Consider the following 13,409-nt stretch of genomic DNA (forward strand, 5'->3'; position numbering starts at 1 on the left):
CTCGGGCCCAGGCTCGCCAGAGGCCGGGGACATGGGCTGAGCACTCGGGCCCAGGCTCGCCAGAGGCTGGGGGACGAGGGCTGAGCCCTCGGGGCGCAGGCCTAAGACCACATGACCAAATGGTTCCTTTCTCAAGGAACCATTTGTTCCTTGAGAAAGGCTACTGATCTCAGTGGTAGGGCCACTAAGGTCAGGGGTGCGAAGGAGGCCTTTTCTGTTGATCGATGATGGCATTTTCCATCTGTCGTTCTCAGGTGTAGTCGAGGGTGTCATCTTTAGAGATAATGGATTCTACACATGCATTTATAACTTACAACACACATTTCAAACAGTACTCAAGATCAGAACACATACATTTCATATAGCCTTCCGTGTTTTTCCTGCATCTTCAAGATCTGTTCTGATTGCTGTACCCAAAATCAGAACACATACATTTCATATAGCCTACCGTGTTTTTCCTGTGCCGAGTGATTCCAAAATCCATTCCAGTTACCATACCCATGATCAGAAAACATACTTTTCACATACCATTTTTGCAAATTTTTCCTGCGTGTAATGGATTGACCGCGTCGTTGCACTTGTTATTTCCTCATCCGATGACGTCAAATCCCTGAGGAGTGACTACAGGAAAAAGAAAGCCACATTTCCTACTGTTTAGTTCCAAGTCCAGTACCATGGGAACCATTTTGATATCCACATTTCCCAAATGTTTGAGGCCATCGCATGTCTTCAGAGTCTCCATCTCAACAAACATGGTTGATCAGTTTCCACATCTTCTCAGTCCATATGCCATGTGGTGTTAAGGCCTTAAATTCCCCAACCATGAGCTAAAAACTATTTTCCATCAGCATAGATATGCTGTGGATGCATGTGTTGACAATGGACAGGGAAAATCCCTTTAACAGGAAGACTTTACAAACAAAAAAGCACTGCAGTTATCAAGTATTTGTTAAAAGTGAGCTAAAGCAAAGCCTCTCACTGAGGAAGCATGTGGTGAAAACAAACAAACTTCCCTTTAACAGGAAGTCTTTCCAAGAAAATAAACACTGCAGCAATTTAAATTGGTTAAAAGCAACAAAAGTAAGCTTAGGCAATGCCTTACACTGAACGCACATGTAGTTGCAGTGGAAAGGAAAAACCTCCCTTTAACAGGAAGACTTTACAAACAAAAAAGCACTGCAGTTATCAAGTATTTGTTAAAAGTGAGCTAAAGCAAAGCCTCTCACTGAGGAAGCATGTGGTGAAAACAAACAAACTTCCCTTTAACAGGAAGTCTTTCCAAGAAAATAAACACTGCAGCAATTTAAATTGGTTAAAAGCAACAAAAGTAAGCTTAGGCAATGCCTTACACTGAACGCACATGTAGTTGCAGTGGAAAGGAAAAACCTCCCTTTAACAGGAAGACTTTACAAACAAAAAAGCACTGCAGTTATCAAGTATTTGTTAAAAGTGAGCTAAAGCAAAGCCTCTCACTGAGGAAGCATGTGGTGAAAACAAACAAACTTCCCTTTAACAGGAAGTCTTTCCAAGAAAATAAACACTGCAGCAATTTAAATTGGTTAAAAGCAACAAAAGTAAGCTTAGGCAATGCCTTACACTGAACGCACATGTAGTTGCAGTGGAAAGGAAAAACCTCCCTTTAACAGGAAGACTTTCCAAAAATGAACACTGCACCATTTGTTTAAATTGGTTGAAAGAAAAATAAGCTTAATGAGGATTCATGTGGTGGCAGTGGAGGAAAAAAACTTCACTTTAACAGGAAGACTTTCTAAAAATGAACACTGCACCAATTGTTTAAATTGGTTAAAAGTTGAGTAAGCTAAAGCAATGCCTCATATTGAGGATGCATGTAGTGACAGTGGAGAGGAAATGTTTCCCTTTAACAAGAAGAACCCTACAGCAGAACCAGAAGTTGCCTCTGTAAGAAAGGCCATCTGTCACTACCCCTAGGGGATTTGGAAAGAAAAGAGCAGAGAGAGAAAAAGCAAGTTACTCCAGCAGTTTTTCTACAGGAGAAAAGAAAATTAGTTGCAGTAGAAACTCCTTTGGTGGCTTTATCTAAGAAACAAAATAGTTAAGTGCAACAAAAAGTCAGCCAGTAGCTTAGTCTAGGAGAGAAACTGGGTTAAAAACAAACACTGAAGATTGGTCCCACTGGATCATCTTGAAAAAAAAAAACATGGAGTTAATTTCAGCTGAAAACCTAAAAATAAGAGATGGATTAGACAGTGTGAACATTACCTCTGTGACCTCTGATCTTCAGCACCAGAAGATCTTGCTGTTGACTCGTCGTCCAGAAGAAATAAAATTGCAGGAGTCCGCGCATCGCTTCAGCGTAAAACTAAATCAGTTTTCATGTTTTCATTTAAATTGTTGAACGTAAATAAAATTTTATCTAGTTGTTGAGTTATTAAAGTATAGACCGTGGCTTTATTTCAAATTATTAAGTAGATACAAAAAATGAAAAAGGTATGCATGTTCAAATGTAAATGAGAATTTTCACCCAAATTAAGGCTTATAGTAAACTAGCTTACTATGCTTAAGCTAAATGACTTCATTCTTAACTGTATTTGCCACCGCAGTGGATTTAGTTTCAAGTTGGATATTCAATATGCTAGCTCCGCGGACTAAGCGGCATTTAGCTCAAGGTTGACCGATTTATGAACGCTAATGTCGGCCAGCGGTTCGCCGCTCCCAGCCCAAGCGGCCGAAGGTAACCTTAGGGACTGTCAACAAATTACCGAACCAAACACTCCTGTCAAAATGTTTTAATAAATGCCTTGAATTGTGAACAACTGAGTAAATGTCAGTGCTAATTCATACATTTACATGAGACACAATATCTCTTAAATTTTGAAGTCATACAGAATATATTTAATAGTTTTAATATTAAATATTGTTTTCTTCAATAGCTCCCAGGTCATATGACCCATTTACTCTTGAACTAATTCTACTAGTCTCTATAGATGGGACACAGACTTTTGTTTTCCATTTTAAGCCATTTACAATTTATTTGGTCAAAATTGAGTGTTTTTCTTCAATAGCTTCCAGGTCTCGTGACCCATGGACCGAGAACCAGTGTGAAATTGTTCTAGTATCCAGTATAGATGAGGCACAACCATTTGTTTTTTTTTTTTTTTTTTTTTTTTTTAGAAATGTCAAAATTTAATATTTTTCTTCAATAGCTTCCAGGTCTTGTGACCCATTTACCCAGAACCAGTCTGCATAGATGAGGCACACTCATTTATATTCGATTTGAGTTCTTTTTACAATTTAGGTATTTTTATATTCTCTTTTAAGTCATCAATCAATCAAATGTTATTTGTACAGCACATTTCACCATCAAGGCATTTCAAAATGCTTTATGTAATAACACACAGTCATGCAACATAGAACAAACAAAACATTACATTAAGTCAAGAGCAGTCATTAAATTCGTAATTGATTAAATTAAAAAAAAACCTTTAGTTTTTAGTCTAGATTTAAAGGATGTCAGTGTTTCAGCTGTTTTACAGTTTTCTGGAAGTTTGTTCCAAATTTGTGGTGCATGGAAGCTGAATGCCGCTTCTCCTCGTTTGGTTCTGGATGCAGAGCAGAACCAGAAGACCTGAGGGGTCTGGAAGGTTGATACAACAGCAGATCTTTAATGTATTGTGCTGCTAAATCGTTCAGTGATTTATAAACCAACAACAGTATTTTAAAGTCTATCCTCTGAGCTACAGAGAGCCAGTGTAGGGACTTTAAAACTGGTGTTATGTGAGAACACGGGCAGGAGTTCTCACTAAACTATGACCCAATTACTCAAAATCAATGTAAAATTGTTTTAATAGACTGGAGAGATGAGGTACACTCATTTTTAATTCATTTTGACTCATTTTTTTATTTTTTAGGCAATTTTATATTTAAAAATATGTTTCCTATTTTCTCTTCACCTCTCCATAGGCTGCCACCTTATGATGAAAGGGTTTGAGTGTCGAAGTGACTCTAGGAGTTATGCCGTCAGAGGCTTCATAACCTTTGTAGGGTCACCCAATGCTAGAGGTCCTAGGTGATGAACCAGACAAAGAGCAGCCCAAAGACCCTTTATGAAGAGCACAATCAATGGATACATTGTCCCCTCACCTGGACACAGGTCACCACCCTGGAGCTTGGAGTTAGCAAGCATCTGGTGCCAAAACACATGGAGTCTGGCCAGGCTCAGCCCAAAGTGGGTTCCCTTTCCCATGGGCTCACCACCTGTGGGAGGGGCCAAAAGGGCTGGGTGCAATGTGGGATGTTAGAAGGCCGAGGGAGGGGACCTTGACCTTCTGACCCTGGGTGATGGACGTTTCATCACTGGGCATGGAAAGTCACTTCTCTGGTGGGAGCCTGAGCTGGTGTGTGAGGTTGAGAGGTTCTAACTAGAAATAGTCTCATCACATCACATGACTCGAGATGAGAGCCATGCGTTAATTAATGAAACATTAATTAATCTGATATGTAGTGAGAAAATGTCACGTTTCAGTTGTTGGCTGCGTTTCTATGACTTTGTATTTTAATGGTGTAAAGCTCTTTGAAATGCCTTGTTGTTGAAATGTGATATATAAATAAAATTATTAGATTTTTTGATTGGGGATTTTCTGTCCGAGGCCACGTTCTGCACAACCAGGGTTTTGAAGGGATTAATTTTGGTGGCCTTGGGATCACGCCTCTGCTTTTGGCAGATGATGTGGCCCTACTGGCTTCATCAGGTCATGATCTACAGCTTTACTGGAGCAGTATGCAGACCAGTGTGAAGCGACCGGGAGGAGGATCATTACCTCCAGATCCAAGTCCATGGTCTTGAGCTGAAAAAGGGTAGAGTACCTTATTTGGGTCAGGGAAGATTGTCCTGACCCAAGTGGAGGAGTTTAAGCATTTTAGGATCTTGTTCATTGTTGGAGTTTATTCATTTCTGTCTCTGTTCACCACCCATGTCCGTTAACCAGTTTCAGGACCCGACCAGAACCACTCATTGTAAATGACCTTGAGAAATAATGAGATTTGGTTAAATATAAAAATAAGCTTTAATGCTAAAAGATTATCAAATTTCACAATCCATACATATCATCCAAATGGAACATCATGCTTCTTAGGTTACATTCACCATCCAGCGCTGGGGCCAAGTGACAAGAAGCCAAGTGAGGCAAAGATTGTAGCAAGTTTAGCTTTTTATTCATCTCTGCAATCTGGACCCTCCCTAAACGGTACTCTAATCAGTTTCAGTCTGTTTACATACGACTGCCAGCAGTCACATTTAAACATGGTTATGTATGCTACAGCGTGTTAAGCAGATGAAAGAGGCTAAAAGAGATGGAGGAAAATACAGAATCCATAACATCAAGAATGAGGGGGAAAATGGAACAGGAGATCAATAGACGGATTGGCGCAGCGTCTGCAGTAAAGTGGGCGCTGGACCAGTCTGTCGTGGTGAAGAGACAGCTGGATCAAAAAGCAAAGGTCTCCATTTGCCAGTCGATCTACGTCCCTACCTTCATCTACGGCATAGATCTAAGGGTCTTGACTGAAAGAACAAGATCACAAACACAAGCGGCCAAAATTATTTTTTTCCATACGTTGTCTGGGCTCTCCCTTAGTGATGGGATGAGAAGCTCAGTCATCAGGAGGGACTCAGAGAAGAGCCGCTGATTTTTCACTTCGAGAGGAGTCAGCTGAGGTGGGTCAGGCATCAGATTAGGATGCCTTCTCAACACCTCCCTAGTGAGGTCATTTGGGCACGTCCTACCAGGAGGAGGCCCACAGGAAGACCCAGGACACGCTGGAGGAACTATGCTTCTTGGCTGGCCTGGGAACGCCTTGGGATCCCCCTGGAGAAGCTGGAAGAAGTGGCTGGGAGACGGAAGTCTGGGCCTCTGCTGACCCAGCAACCTGACTGCGGACAAGGGTAGATGATTGATTGATTGATTGATTTTTCTTCAACAGCTTATGGGTCTTATTAACACAAAATCAATGTGAAATTATTCTACCAGACTGAAAAGGTAGGGCACAATTATTTTTATTCCATTTAACACTTATTCCTCGTCAGTGGGTCACATGAAATTTAAGCTATTAAACACCAGTAATTTTTAACATTTGTAAATTTAAATTATGTAAAACAATGGAAAATGGCTAAAAAAAAATGGAAAACAAAAGTCTGTGCCCCATCTATAGAGACTGGTAGAATTAGTTCAAAGTGATTTTGAGTCAACAGGTCACATGACCTGGAAGCTATTGAAGAAAAACTCATTTTTGATGAAAAAATTTGTTAAAAAATGGAAAATGGCTAAAAATGGAAAACAAATGTTTGTTTCCCATCTATAGAGACTATTCTAATAATTTCAAAGTGATTCTGGGTCAATTGGTCACATGACCTAGAAGCTATTGAAGAAAAACACTCAATTTTGACCAAAAAAATTCCTAAAAAATTAAAATTGAGTGAAAATGGAAAACAAAATTCGGTGCCCCATCTATAGAGGCTAGTATAAAAATTTTAAAGTGATTTTGAGTCAACAGGTCACATGACCTGGAAGCTATTTTAGAAAAACACCATTTTGACAAAAATAATTCCTAAAAAATAGAAAATGGCTAAAAATGGAAAACAAAAGTCTGTGCCACATCTATAGAGACTAGTATAATTATTTCAAAGTGAATTTGAGTCAATAGGTCAGATGACTTGGAAGCTATTGAAGAAAACATTATTTAATATTAAAATTATTGAAAATATTGTACAAAACTTAAAATTAATAGATGATAGTGTCTCATTTAAAAGCATGAATTAGTACTGACAGTTGGTTACAATTCAAGGCATTTATTAGCATTTGTTTGACAGGAGTGTTAGGTTCGGTAATTTCTTGATAGTCCCCTAAGTGAACCTTCGGGGGCTTTGGCCGGGAGCGTTGGAGAACCTCTGGCCGACATTAGCGTTCATAAAACGGATACGCTTACTCTGCGGAGCTCGAATATCGAATATCCAACTTGAAACTAACTTCACTGCGGTGTATTTGCCAAATACTTGGCAGCCATCTTTTCACATAACATCTGGTTTTCAAATTATGAACTTCCGATTCCAACAGACCAATTACACCTAAATTTCTAACGGTCATAAGACCTGCGTTTCAAACAGCACAAAACTCCCAAAAAACTGAAGGATTACAACAGAAGAATCCTTCTCAGTTCATTGACTCGTGGCGGAGTCAAACCAAACCAGCAAGCGAGATGCCTGGCGTTAGCCTTCAGCAGCGTTAGCCTTCAGCAGCGTGAAGCATATCAAAACCCGCAACAGCTCCTACCCCGAGATATCTTCTGGAGATGTCTTCTGGATCCGCCATTGGAACAGTTATTTGCCTTTTACCAATCTTTGACGGGTTGGGCGGATCCGCCAGGCACCTTGTAGGGATTCCTCAGGTCGACGGAAGCGATCCTCAACATCATTGTAGATCATCTTGGTCTATACATAATCGGGATGCTGCTAGTTCCAGACGCCATTTTTTGTCTCGGATATTTCAGGGACGCCAGCAGCCAAACAAACAAGGAGCCGAGACGCCATGGCCATGTCGCTCCTCTTCTGCTGCTGCTCTATTTTAACACAAAAATTGCTTCAGTAACTTCAAGGACAAAACTTCGAATAATGTTTCTGAAAAATAACTTGCCAGATAACAAAGGCAGCCATTTCAAACATGGCGTTCCTGCGGGCTACTCGCCCACTCTAGCTGAAGCAGGTCGACGCCAAGTTACGAAGCCGCATCAACACGGAGAATATTATGAGGTAGATCAACAACAGTTTTCCATCATTTAGGCTGGGCGTCGATGATTCTTTTGTGATCTTAGGAGATCATAAGAAACGGTTTTTTTGGCTTCATGTCTCCGTGCCGCCAGGTGCAAGACGGATCTTAATTAAAACGCAAACGTAGAAACTGCGTCATATTTGTATTCAGCACTGCGCATGCGCTTCACGCTCATGAAGAAACAAACATGGCGCCAATATAAATTATGAACTTGAAAAAAACGATAGAAATTACTAGGAAAATAATAAGTACTTTGTATCCCCCGATCAGGATGTTTGGACGGAAGTAATCATGGTCTTTTTTTTAATAGAAACAATATGTAAGTGGCACATTTGGTTCAGAAACCCAATGTAGATAAGCTCGTTTTATTTGGATCAACGTTGGAGCATTTACACACTTTCTTCGTGCTCACATATTCTCACAGAAACTCCCAGCTCTCAGTGAGAGCGAGGCATATTTATACTCATGTCTGTCTGTGTGCATAGAGTTTTCAAGCAGTCCAGATCTCTAGACTTTTGTTGAAGTGCTGTGAAAGTTTCCTGGAATCGTCCACAGCTGAGGCGCTTCAAACGTCTTATTTCTCCAGATCTGAATTCCTTCCTGAATTCCCAGGTCAGAGTGACACAGTACAATTCATTTTACTAAAACCTGCCTTAGTGCAAAACAGCCAAATAACATACTTACTAACTATTAACATAATTATTCCTCTACATTAGCACATTTAGCAACGAGTACATGAGGTGATTGGCAGCGCTAAGGCCTGCCTTCTGGCTCTGATTGGTTGTTTTTGTTCTTACCAAGTATTTCTGGTCTAGTTTCTAGTTCAATATCTTAGTACACTTGAAATAAGACAAAACTAACTTATAGATATAGACATTTTATTTAAGTCAATAATTCATTAATATCGATTAAGAAGTACTAGTTTCATTTGCAGATTATTTCACTTTAACAAGACACTTTTCCCATAAGTTAATTTATCTGCCAATGAATCTAGCACTTTTTAATCAATATTAAGGAATTATTTACTCAAAACAAGTGTGTATATCTTGCTGAAAAGTTACTTTTAAGTTAGTTTGTCTTATTTCAAGTGTGCTAATATATTTAAACTAGAAACGAGACCAAAAACACTTGGTAGGATTTTGTGTTTTTGCAGTGTGGAAAAGATCGGTGCATTTCTTCAGACAGCAGTAATAACAGAGGAAGAAGGTGGATGATGTCCGTCTTTTTACAGATTATCTGTGTCATATTGTGCTGTTATGACATGGTGACAGTATTAACAAACATGTCAAAGAAAATTTTTTCCTCTAAAAGTTACATATTATGATGATAACATCATTTCAGCTCATTGTTTTTGTAAGAGATAATCAATTTTCTGCTATCTTCCAGCTACAGCAGATCATGTTTTGTTCTATTTTTTTCTAAGAAGAACCCCACGGTTGAGATAATCGTAGATGTAGACTTCCTGCAGACGAAACGCTCTGCTTGACACCTAAATGCCAACAGCTATTTCTGCACTTCTGAAGTGAAAAAAAAAAAAAGATAACAACTGCAAAGTTACAGCCGCCAGAAAAATACCAAATAAGTGGGATGTTGTCGTATCTTTGTGTAGTAATCATCAGCCACCAGTTGGATTTGAGACCTGCACACAGGAGTTCACAGAAAGTCAGCAGCAGAGGACTCAACCGCGCTCCCGAAGAACTATTAAGATTACGCCAACAAAATGATTGGAGGTGTTACTGGAGGTGACAGAACCCTGTGTGTCCCCTTTCCAGCCCCAACCCTCCTAATTCATGTTAAGGTTACATGTGTTCCCCTCAATATTCGTTCACAGCGCTGAGCCTTTTTGCGAGGGTTATCAGATGGCGCTTAGTACTACGGTCAGCTCTGAAGGAGGAAAATGCCAGGCAGATAAAGATGCTGCACACACACACACACACACACACACACACACACACACACACGCACACCCACGCACACACACACACGCACACACACACTCCCTCAGTGACATTTCAGATGTTCACTGTGAGTCTGGGACCGTAACAAACAGCTACACTCCAAGACGACTAATTCTTCTGTCTCGAGGAATACTCCCACTGCTGTCAAACTTTCAGCCCAAAACTTCATTTTCTGTCTTTTCGGCCATTTGAAATGACTCAAATTAAGTATTCTCATTGTGTCGTCTTTTGTCTAAATCGCCTGAAGTGAAGGATGCCTTTGGTGCAGCCCCCCTCTGAGATTATCACTCTCTTTAATGAAGTAATTTAAGACAGGCAGGCAGGCACTTTCCAATCTCTGAAGAGCCAATCAAATCCACCAGAGAAGCTCTTCCTTCTCTGGCAGACACCAAGATGGTGGCAACAGACAGACAGATGGAGGCAGGTAAAACATGAAACAACAAAACAAGCAAAGAGTGGTACTTGTTTTGTTTTTTTTACAAACATTACACACTTGTCCAAATTCTGCTTTCCCTTAAAGGGGACATATTACTCAAAATTCCTATCTTTGTACTTTTTTGTGTGTTTCTACTGCTTCTAAAAACAACCCAAGTACTTATAAAGAAAAACAACCCATCAAGTTTTTGGGAACAAGTTCAGGTTTTTTGGTGTCTGGAAAATGAGCTGTTTTGAAAACCTCCGGGAATGTAACGTCACAAATCAGCCAGCACTGCCCCGTTACCTAGCAACAACAGCGGAACTCTACCCGTTACCTAGCAACCCGGGATGAGTTCCAAAACATTTGGTCAGCTAGTTTTGCCGCTTTCTGCGCGGTACAATGGCTGCTGATAAAGGTAAGTGTTTTGTTGTTGACTTAGCATCCAGAAACCACTTGCTGCCTTCTTGTTGGCTCCAATTCTACTTTTCAAAAATGAATAGTGGGATAATTTTTCAACTGTTTGCAGCCATTTTCACGTGCGAATGTAAACTCAGAGTTAGGGTTAATTAATTCTGGAAAAAATGATCTTTTAGGAGTAATTCTACTGCACAGTACTTTTTAGTTTGGTAACTTTATCATGAAGCATCGCTACGCTTACTTGAGTAAAATTTCTAGTAAATGAAGAACAAGCTTCAGGTCAAAAAAAGGCCATTTTGTTCCGTAACAAAAGGAAGGAAATTAAAAAAGCAAAGCCTGAAATAAGCGCGAAGGCAAAACAAACAAGCAGGAACAGAAAAACTCTTTGAAAATGAATTCTACAAAGAAATAAATAAAAGCAATCATTAACCAGCTCAAGCGAACTTAACAGAGATCCGAGGGAGACAACATAGGAGGCAGAAGTGGTGGGAGCCAGTGGGTTGCTGCAGCAACTGAAATTAGAGCCGCAGACGACAAGAGAAATGAGAATGTGTGGGAACAAACCAGGTGAAACAGATTGAGAGGGGAATAAAGACGCATAAGAGATGGAGGAAGAAAAAAAAACACCAGGGTATTTATAGTCCTCACAGTAACAGAACTTCTACTTCAAGTTATTCAACACTAATTTCTTAGCATGAACCATAAGTGTCAAACTCGAAGCCCGTGGGCCAAATCCGGCCCGCCGTAGCTTCTTATGTGGCCCTCTAGATTAAACACTAAATGTGCTTAGATATTATATTTATCAAATCAATGCAGTTTTTATGTTTTACTGCCAAATCACATCAGTCAGTCCCTCCAGTTTCTTGAGAATTATTGTGGAAATTCACATAAAATCAACAAATCGCTGCAGTTTTTAGTTCTAATACATATTTGGGAGTTAAATTAATATTTTTCTCAAAAACTTTCTTACTTGTGCTATGCAGGTGCCTCAGGATTAATTGATATTAGATTATAGTCCATATAAAAAGTTGCATTTACCATCATAGGTAAGTAAGCACAAATATTTCCAAATTATTACCACAAACACTTTGACTTTTATTGCAAAAAATCACAAACAGTATCACCAAATTCTGGAGTGACTGAAAAGATGTTGAATAATATCATTTAATTTAAAAATTAATTGGTATTTTAGGTTTTATCAATGCATTCTGGCACAACCGGCCCTTTAAGAGCATTCAGGATCTTTATCTGGCCCAAAATGAGTTTGACACCACTGCTGTAAACAGATTAAAACTACACTTTTAAACCACAGATTTCTACAAAAGCATGAAGAAAATAAATGAGGCAACTTTTCAGTAAGCAAAAAATTCACTCTATGTTATATTCTGAAGAACTACAAGCAGGTATTAAGCACCTTTTTCCTCCCTCGGCTGCTTCAGTGAGATGGATAACTGGTTTATAGGGTCTCAGTGTTAAAACATTAAATGTCAATACTGGTCTCAAGGGAGGGAATAATTAAAGCATAAAGATCTAAAAGCCTTGTCACATGTGGTTGGGCCAGCTGTCACAACTGTCTGTTCATATTTGGAGCCGTAACAAGGATGGCTGGACCAAAGCAGCAGCAGAGTAATGGCTGAGCATTAAATGTCAGCTGACTGAGCTACAGTATAACTAAAGGCTACCACAATAAAGCCCAGCCACTGAGAACAAGCCTGGCATTTAACATAACACACCAGCTATATTTCACGCTGTAGACCTTTGCTCCCAAGCGGGTTGTTACAGTAGATCTATGGTCCGCTCCACGGTCGGTCCGCTCCACGGTCGGTCCGCTCCACGGTCGGTCCGCTCCGACGTCGCCCAGCGGTTGGCGCAAACGCATTCGCTGCTTCCTGCCATTACAAAAAAAATAAATCAATCAATCTCTTTATTTAGACACAATTATGGTCCAGACAAAACAAGAACAATAAAAAGAAGAAAAGAAATAGAAATAAAAAATATATATATAATGAAATAATCAATCACTGACATATAAACTGATGCGCCAATGATTCCACAAACTGGAGAAGAACCTCAGTGAGCTTTGAATAGGATTGGTCAAAGTCTGAATGATGCTGTTTGCAGAGTTTGTTAATCTACACATACATCTGTGCGTAATGTTTTGAAGCACAGCAGCGCAGGTTGGTACTGGCACTACACCATCGGGGCACCCTAAGCAGCATCCTCGTGCCATCATTATAAGCATCCTGAAGTTTATTCATACTGCTTTTCCTGTAACGCCGCCACAGGTGGGCTGTATACATTGGAGTACAGTATGCTTTAAAAAGTGCAATTTTGACAGGTGCTGAGCACATGGAGAACCTCCAAAAAAGAATATTAGCTTGTTGTACATATTGAGTACAACGCTGCCTGTAAATGTCTTTATCATCAGACAGGTCAGCGGTGTTGTAATGTCTAGAGGTGTGCCGATCGATCGGCCACCAATCATAATCGGCCGATTTCAGTGAAAAAGTGTATGATCGGTGATCGCCGATCAAGGTCCCTCGTTGCCAATCACACAAACCGATCACCTGCATCTCATTTCTCAGCCTGTCTGTGCAGCTGGTCTCCTCTTTCCTTCACTCTGCGCAAACGCGCAGCAACAAATCCTAAGCGATGTGTAACTATAACGCACTGAGTGAATGGGGAAGTTTGCATGTTGCGGCGGAAAATTGAAGCAGGTCAAAATGCATCAACACAACGAATCTAATACGACATAAAAACAATGACATACTTGAGGAGTTTGGCTACATCGAGGCTCACTGCAGTAAAAAAGAC

At 40.0% G+C, this 13,409-nt stretch overlaps 1 protein-coding gene across 1 annotated transcript in view; it reads right to left on the reverse strand.

Annotated features, from left to right (window-relative positions):
• spop (speckle type BTB/POZ protein) overlaps positions 1-7,912 on the reverse strand; it is an 84,512-nt gene extending 76,600 nt beyond the window's left edge. Inside the window, exon 1 of the mRNA XM_017306057.1 lies at positions 7,308-7,912. The gene's annotated coding sequence lies outside the window, so the exon portion shown is untranslated. The remainder of the gene's footprint in view (positions 1-7,307) is intronic.
• Positions 7,913-13,409: the final 5,497 nt, after the last annotated feature.

This window comes from Poecilia reticulata, linkage group LG8 (genome assembly GCF_000633615.1).
Source record: "Poecilia reticulata strain Guanapo linkage group LG8, Guppy_female_1.0+MT, whole genome shotgun sequence".
Classification (NCBI taxonomy): domain Eukaryota; kingdom Metazoa; phylum Chordata; class Actinopteri; order Cyprinodontiformes; family Poeciliidae; genus Poecilia; species Poecilia reticulata.